Raw genomic sequence first — 7,685 nt, forward strand, 5'->3', positions numbered from 1 at the left:
ATGACGATTTAGAGGTTGGATTGGTGGGGATTTAAGGTGGGAGAGAGCTAAATTTTTGGGATGGGTTGGACGTCCATGGCTATTGCAATGGAAAATGAAAAGGAAAGAGGGAAGGAGAGAGAGATAGGAGAGAGAGAGAGAGAGAGAGAGGAAAAGGTCATGGCTTGGAATAATGATGTAAGGCTATCATTAATTTCTTGGTAAGAGAGGGTGTTGACTTTTGGAAAAAGGAGAGGGAATGATTACCTAGCAAATCACCCCATGATGGCTTAATTGTAATAGGTGGGTCCCGCAATGTGTAGTTTACAGTCATTACAAATTGCGTAGTTTGCAGTCATTACAATGCGCGGGCCACAACTTATGATCTAAGCATCGCAATGATGCATGAGACACAGCGTTGGAACCGCGGCAACGGTGCGGTTGTTAGGGTACAAGTTTCGAGTTGAGCTGACTCTGATATACCAGACATGACTTAGGATCGCGTGCAAATACCAATAACAGATTGTGGGTCGCCAGAATTCGACTGGGAGGACCGCGGAAGCCTAAGGAACGGTACGAGCTAGGATACGGGTGTCACAACTCTCTCCACCTAAAAAAATTTCGTCCTCAAAATTTATAAAATAGACAAGGGAAGAGGAAACATCATTAAGTATATATGTCAATGCTCAATCAATTTATAAAAAGATGAAGATAGCACTCTCTAATCTCAGCCTTACGCTCCCAAGACGCCTCCTTAACTGAATGGTGAACCATATTAATCCTTGGATCTCGGATCAGAAACGATCGAAACGGGAATACCATGCAGCCTCATAATCTCAACGGTAGGGGGCTATATCAGAAAATCTCTAGGTGATCTGAACTCGGGGATCTAACCATTCTAAGTTCTCAACAATCATATAGTGTAGGGTAGCTATCAACAGATATGTGATGTTATCTTTAGGTATTCCCAAGTTATGCTCTGATACCAACTTCTGTCATGACCCAAACTTGAAAACTGGGCTCACAAAATCCTTGATCGCTTAATCTGGTGCCGATAGCCTCCGTAGTTCCCCATTCTCGACTCCCAGCGTCCATACGCTAGATTCCGATCCTGGGATCCTACAAGGAGGATTTTTTATGTACATTTAACTCATAATAAGCATAACCACAAGTTTACCCAAATCACAAAGATAACATCATCATCACATATCTACTAATATAAACTTTGAATATAATGCTGAAAGGGAAATACATATGTCAAAATAAAATCAAAACTATAGAAGACATCTGCACACTCCAAGCTCAACGCTGCTACAACCTAACATCACCTACACACATCTATTGTGCATAAGCTTATAGAAAGCTTAGAGGGTGGTGAAAATGTGCACACAAGGTAAGTGGCAAGTATACAATATAATGCCATAATCATACAATATCAAAAATACTGGCAAGATCATGAATCATACAATATCAGAGTAAATGGAAATACTGACAAGTCTATGAGTCATATATACTAGAATATGCAATATAAATCAGATATGCAAATAAGTAGTCATAAAGAGTCAAGTATCAAATACCAAGGATGTAATGCAATATGTAGTGCGAATGACCATGCAAGAGTGTGATGTCGGGAAGATGGTACATAGTATCGCAAGCTATGGGGTCCATCACAAAGGACTTCTATCTAAACCAGTCTCATACCTAATTTGGATAGGCAGACTCAATGTGGTAAACTCCTGATCTCAGGTTAGTCATGTTCCCCAATCGAAATCCTGATCATTGCGAAGGTATATGTAATAAATAGTTGCGCACCACCAGCCCGAGTGGATAGTGAATGAATGAATGAATGAGTATGCAACTCCTACTCAAAAAGTCCACGTATCAGTACTGTTCATCCTTGAGATCATTACCAGGGTCTAGTACAGTCTACACTAGCTTCCCGCCCCATCAAGTGCATAACTAGGTAAGTGGAAGAGACCTCACTATCCGCCCAGCCAGTAATCAGCCAATATCTACCCGACACGTCGATAGCGGACTCATTCATGAGCTGGTCAAACTCAGCCTAGATATGCCTACTCACTCAAGTGGGTAAAGCCATACCCCCTCCCAACCGACCACGACATAGTGGGAGACGCGACCTACTGGTATACAGCCATCATGTGCTCATATATATCCACTCGGTCTCGACGTTGGGGCATCCTCTAGTACCAAAAGGGTTTAGGAATTTTCACTCAGGGCAGCCCGATGCTAATAACAGATTTTTGGTGTCCCATCTGGCCATCCACGATATACCTGTGGAGGCTACGACCCTGATGTCGCTAGGGCATATAGTAATCACGACACACAATGCAAGGTGCATGAGTCATATAATCTAGTCATGCATCAATCCTACGCATATCGTTCGCTCATGTGAGACAATCTCTGCCTATCAGGGAGTATCATAACAACTTGCCCAATGACATATGCAATGGTCAACCACATCTCATAACAAACATGCAGATGATGTATATGGACATGTATCATGATACTATGCTATCACATACTCATAATCGATATCAATATCTGACATCGACAATGTGGACATTTAACCAACATTACCTCCAAGGATTGACCCACATAGAGCCTAACATATAGTGGACCCATGGCCTCACACAAGGGTCAAATATACAACACCATGGGCCTTACTCAAGAGCTTAATACACATCACGATGGGCCTTTCACATGGGCCTAACATACATCACAATAGGCTCCATCGCCTAGCCCTCAAATGCATCATAATGCACCTCATCACATAGGCCTCATATACATCACCTTGGGCCTTAAACACGGGCTGAATACACATCACAACGGACCTCAAATACGTGCCGCATATACATCACATTAGGCCTCAAACACGTGTCACATACACATCACATTAGGCCTCGACAATCGGCCTTGACAATCGGAATCAACCTCAATAATTGACCTCAATAATCGGCCTATACAATCGGCCTCAATAATCGAAATCAGCCTCGATTATCAGAATCAGAATCAGAATCGAAATCGGCCTCAACAGTCGGTATCGGCATCGACAATCGGAATCGGCCTCGACAATTGAAATCGGAATCGGCCTCAATAATAGGAATCGGTATCAACAATCGGAATCAGCCTCGATAAAAGGCCTTGACAATCGAAATCAAAATCAGCCTCAACAATTGACCTTGACAATCAGAATCGGCCTTAACAATCAGAATCAGTATCGATAATCAAAATCGGCCTCGACAATTAAAATCGAAATCGGTCTCAACAATCGGCCTCAACAATCGGAATCGGCCTCACTACCAGAAAACTGGGCAAAGGCTACAGATAAAATTCATAGCCATAGACCTATGACTACGACTTTAGTCCATAGCACGACCATAGTTGTAGGTGCCGTAACATATGTCTTAAACCTATGGCTATGGATATAATCCGTAGCCATATATTACAATAGGTACAGAAATAATCCATAGCAATTATATCTATAGCAAAACGTACATACAGATATAATCCATAGCAGTTATATCTATGGCTACGAAGTTAATCCGTAGCCATAGATTACAATAGCTATAGATATAATCCGTAACAGCTATATGCCGAATTAATAACAGATACAGTTGTTAGATTATTAGCTATGGTCAATATCCGTAGCTATTTCCTACATTAAAAAAATTATAATCATTTGTTCATTCAATTACCACCTGCATAATCATTCATTTATTCAATTATAATCAATTACAATCATTCATTCATTTAATTACAATCAATTACAATCGTTTATTCATTCAATTACAATTACAATTACAATAATGCTAAAATTACAATTGTCCAAGTCCACTCCTTTTCCTTTCAATTTCTTAGTGACCTCTGTAAAATTACTTCCACAGTCATTTATGTAGTACTTTGAAGAGTTGTCTCGAAATGCAACTCTAGTAATGACAAAGTCACTTCCTACAACAGCTTCTTCATATATTCCATCATCCTACAAATAGTCATGGCATTCATAAATCGGAATGACCATTGGGGGAAGAAAAAGACAAAGTGAAAGCAGTGCATCATGTATGACCATTTTCTCTTCTTTTTTCTTAATGAATTAATAAAAACTCAAAGAGGAATGAAATTGACACAAAAGGAATGGTCTCACCATATCAATTATCTCCTGAAAGGGAACAGTCCAAGTTTTGGCGATTGGTGGAACACAAAAGTTGTGACCTAAAGGAAAAAATAAAAAAGAAATACACATTTCAGCTTGAACCCCATGAGGAAACAAATGTTACTATTTTCATTCATGATTTTCATACCTTGCTCCACTGAAAAACTTCACCATCATCAAACTCGAGAGTTAGAAAACCAACAGGATCAAGCTGGATTGAACGACCCCAAAATTTGCTTTTCAGATTACGGTCTTCCCAAAATTTCCGTCCTCTACCTTCACGGTGGCATGCAACAATCATTGGATGATGACTGACCTGTCTCAAAGTAAAATATCAAGTTACCTCCTTGACTCAAAACCAAATCAACAATGTGAAGTCTTATCAAATTATAAAACTCGTCAAACCAAAGCATGAGAATCAAACTATCTAATCAAGATTGGCAGACTATGAAAATTTAAAACTATAAATGAAATAAAGGAAAGCATCAATTGATCAATGAACAAACAAAATATATGAGACTGGATGACGTTCAGATCAACGTTACTGTCTATAAGATTAGCAAATGTGCTCATCAATCCTAATAGCCAATGGTCAAAAGTTCCAGTGATTGGATATTTTCAGTCATTTGATCTATAAACCAGTTTTGTAGATGGTTTCTCTAAACTTTTCTCAACATTTCAAAACAGGCGATGGACAGATGGTTATGAGCTTCTAATCAGCACAATTTTGGGCCAGATATCATTCAAGAGGTGGGCCACTAATTAGCATGGATCCATTACCAAATTGCACCAATTCAAGGATTTATATAGTTGATATGATTCATTAAATTATATTCAACACACATAGTATCTTAAACCAAGATACAAGGAAGTAATTAACTTCAACAATTCCAAGAAACCTGCTGTAATTAGAGTCCTACATCTTAACTTTCAGCTCTGTCCCACCAAGAATGCTGGGATCTGCGGTTACATCTTCCACGGCATTCTCAATGGCAATCTTCGTAGCTCTCCCAATGGTAGAGTTGATAGTGAAAATAGCTCTAATGTTCACAAAAGGGGGCCTTGAAGTAACATGTCCTTTCAACCCATTTGAAAGCGCTCCTAACCAGAAGAAAACCAACAACCCAAAAAACCAAAGGAGTTTCATGGCATGAATTAAATGGAAAAATTCCAAATTATAACCCCATGTTCCTGAAATTAAACAGGACCCAAATCCTCAAAACAAGAGAAATCGACAGAAGAGTAGAAAAATCAAAACCCAATCTCATTTTCTGAAACACTACCCACTAAAGCGCTACAGCAATATGGAAAAAAATCGATGGAAAAAAATGAAAATGAAAATGAAAATACTTGTACCTTTTTATTGACAAGCAAGGTACCCTTCACAGCACAACCATTGTAGAACAACCTGACCTGGATAAGTAAAGGCTAGATGATAGAGAAACAAAAACAGAAGTTCCATCAAGGAGAAAAAGATAAAAAATAAAACTCTGATATGGGATAAGGATTTAAAGCCCTGCCTTTCATTTCCTTTAGCTATGATGTAAGGGAGAGAGAGTGAGAGAGTCTTCCCTTCCTTCGAAAAAAGCCCAAAAGGAAAGAAACCCTCTTTCTCTTCTTACACTCCCACAGAATTTTAACAGGCTAATGAAGAATGAGGTATATATATCTGCAAACTAGAACTCTTAACATGCACAACTGTATTCAACATGATGCCTGTAATTCCTTGTTCAGTCGGGAACATCTCTCTCTTCCCTACATCTACCTTCACCTCAAGGAAAGATAATAGACTAACAAAATGCAAGCTTTTCGGAAAATATATAAAACCCGCATTCCCTCCAAAAAGGTTGCTGCTACTTCGACCAATCTCAGTAAGCTTATTTCAGAAGTACAACACCAGTGATGTACATAATAAATCAAGAATCCAAATATTAGCTGCGACAGGGACGGATGTAGTAATAGTGGAGTTAAATTCTGTGGTCGAATGTGAAGATGCTGACAAAACCTCCAAAGTTTCGCCTGATGCTGTCAAAACAAGTGAGGCTTCGTCAATAGAAAATGCAGGTCCTACTCCTATGCTCATAAGATTTTAACATAATCTAGAGAGTCCACATGAAAATGAAAAAAAGAAAAGAAAAAGAGGACTTGTCGAGTACTAAACCACTTAATTGATTTTTCCAAGGATTTCAAAGAATAAAGTTTCACCTTTCAAAAAAAAAAAAAAAAAAACAAAGTTTTGCCTTTAACTACTCGTTCATATTGTTGAGCACTGATATAAGATATAGCAACAAACCTTACAAAATAGGATATCACTGGCAATGACCAAGTCCCAAAATGGATCAATTGTTGGAAAGGGGTTGGCCCATGTATCTGGGAAAAAAATTGTCCATTCATTATCATTGCATTAAAAAATAATAATCAAGTACCACATTTTCTCCTCAATTAATTGGTTGCCTATGAGTTTATGTAACCACTCCAAAAGGCCATTGCATAGAGCAGCCTCTCTTTTTAGCCACCTTGCCAAGGGTAGTTGACTCCAACATACAGATTATAGGCAGGTAGAAACCCAGTTATCCTTCAGCTAATGACAACCACATTAGCTTTAGCTACAAGCATGGTGTGACATAACAGCCTTTACATAATGGTAACAGTGGCATCAGTTGCATTTTATCGGGTTGTAAGTCACAAAGTATAAGTGAAAACTGCTAAGAATTTCATGCAGTTCTTTTGCAGTGCAGATTTCAGCTTGAACTCTATGAGGAAACGAATGTTACTATTTTCATTCATGATTTTCATACCTTGCTCCTCTGAAAAACCAAGAAATACCCATCAAAATTCGAAGCAAGAGAAATCAAAATCAGGTGTCTTAGATGACAAATATCAATAGACAGGTGAACATGATAACTCTCACTCCAAAAACCCAAAATCCCAAAAGCAATATTGCTAAGAAATCAAAAACCCAAAACCTCAAAACAAGAAATACCCATCAAAATTAAAGGAGAAAACAGAAAAAATCAGGTATTTGCAATGATTAGAAAAGTGAAGAAGCTAAAAACCACAAAATTGCAAATATAGGTCTCAAAAACACAATCCCATGAGATAATAAGAAATACCCATCAAAGTTCTATGCAATAGAGATTGAAATCAAGGTTCTTTAAAGGCAGAGAAATTAAAATATTGGAACCTAAGACAGATCAAATTCCTAGACAGCAAAGTGCAAAACCAGGTTGCTTAGGAGACATGAGGAATCCTTCAGAAGTAGTTTAAAAAATCAAAAATAAAAAGAATCAGACAGAGGAATAAAAACCCACCGCCCTTCATTTTCAAGCATTCATATAAAAAGTTAATCAAGAAGTTAAAAAGAAAAGAAGAAGCAGAAAGAATGAGAAGCTGAAAGTGCAATAGTGCATTAATGGAAAGTAATGAGGGAAAGGAGTTCACATGGAAGGGAGAACTAGTCTTCTACCCACCTTAGGACTTTTCACAATTTCATTTGAAGAAGAGAGAGTTGGGTGAGTTGGACTGCTACGAGAAA

The 7,685-nt window shown here is 38.3% G+C and overlaps 1 long non-coding RNA gene across 1 annotated transcript; it reads right to left on the bottom strand.

Moving 5' to 3' along the window:
* Positions 1-3,780: 3,780 nt before the first annotated feature.
* LOC131252021 (uncharacterized) lies at positions 3,781-5,621 on the bottom strand. Its single transcript, XR_009174103.1, has 4 exons — positions 5,507-5,621; positions 4,299-4,466; positions 4,142-4,209; positions 3,781-3,979 (listed from the first exon to the last, which is right to left on the bottom strand). It is a non-coding gene; the product is annotated as an uncharacterized LOC131252021 (long non-coding RNA).
* Between the last annotated feature and the right edge of the window lie 2,064 nt (positions 5,622-7,685).

Source organism: Magnolia sinica, chromosome 7, assembly GCF_029962835.1.
Source record: "Magnolia sinica isolate HGM2019 chromosome 7, MsV1, whole genome shotgun sequence".
Classification (NCBI taxonomy): Eukaryota; Viridiplantae; Streptophyta; class Magnoliopsida; order Magnoliales; family Magnoliaceae; genus Magnolia; species Magnolia sinica.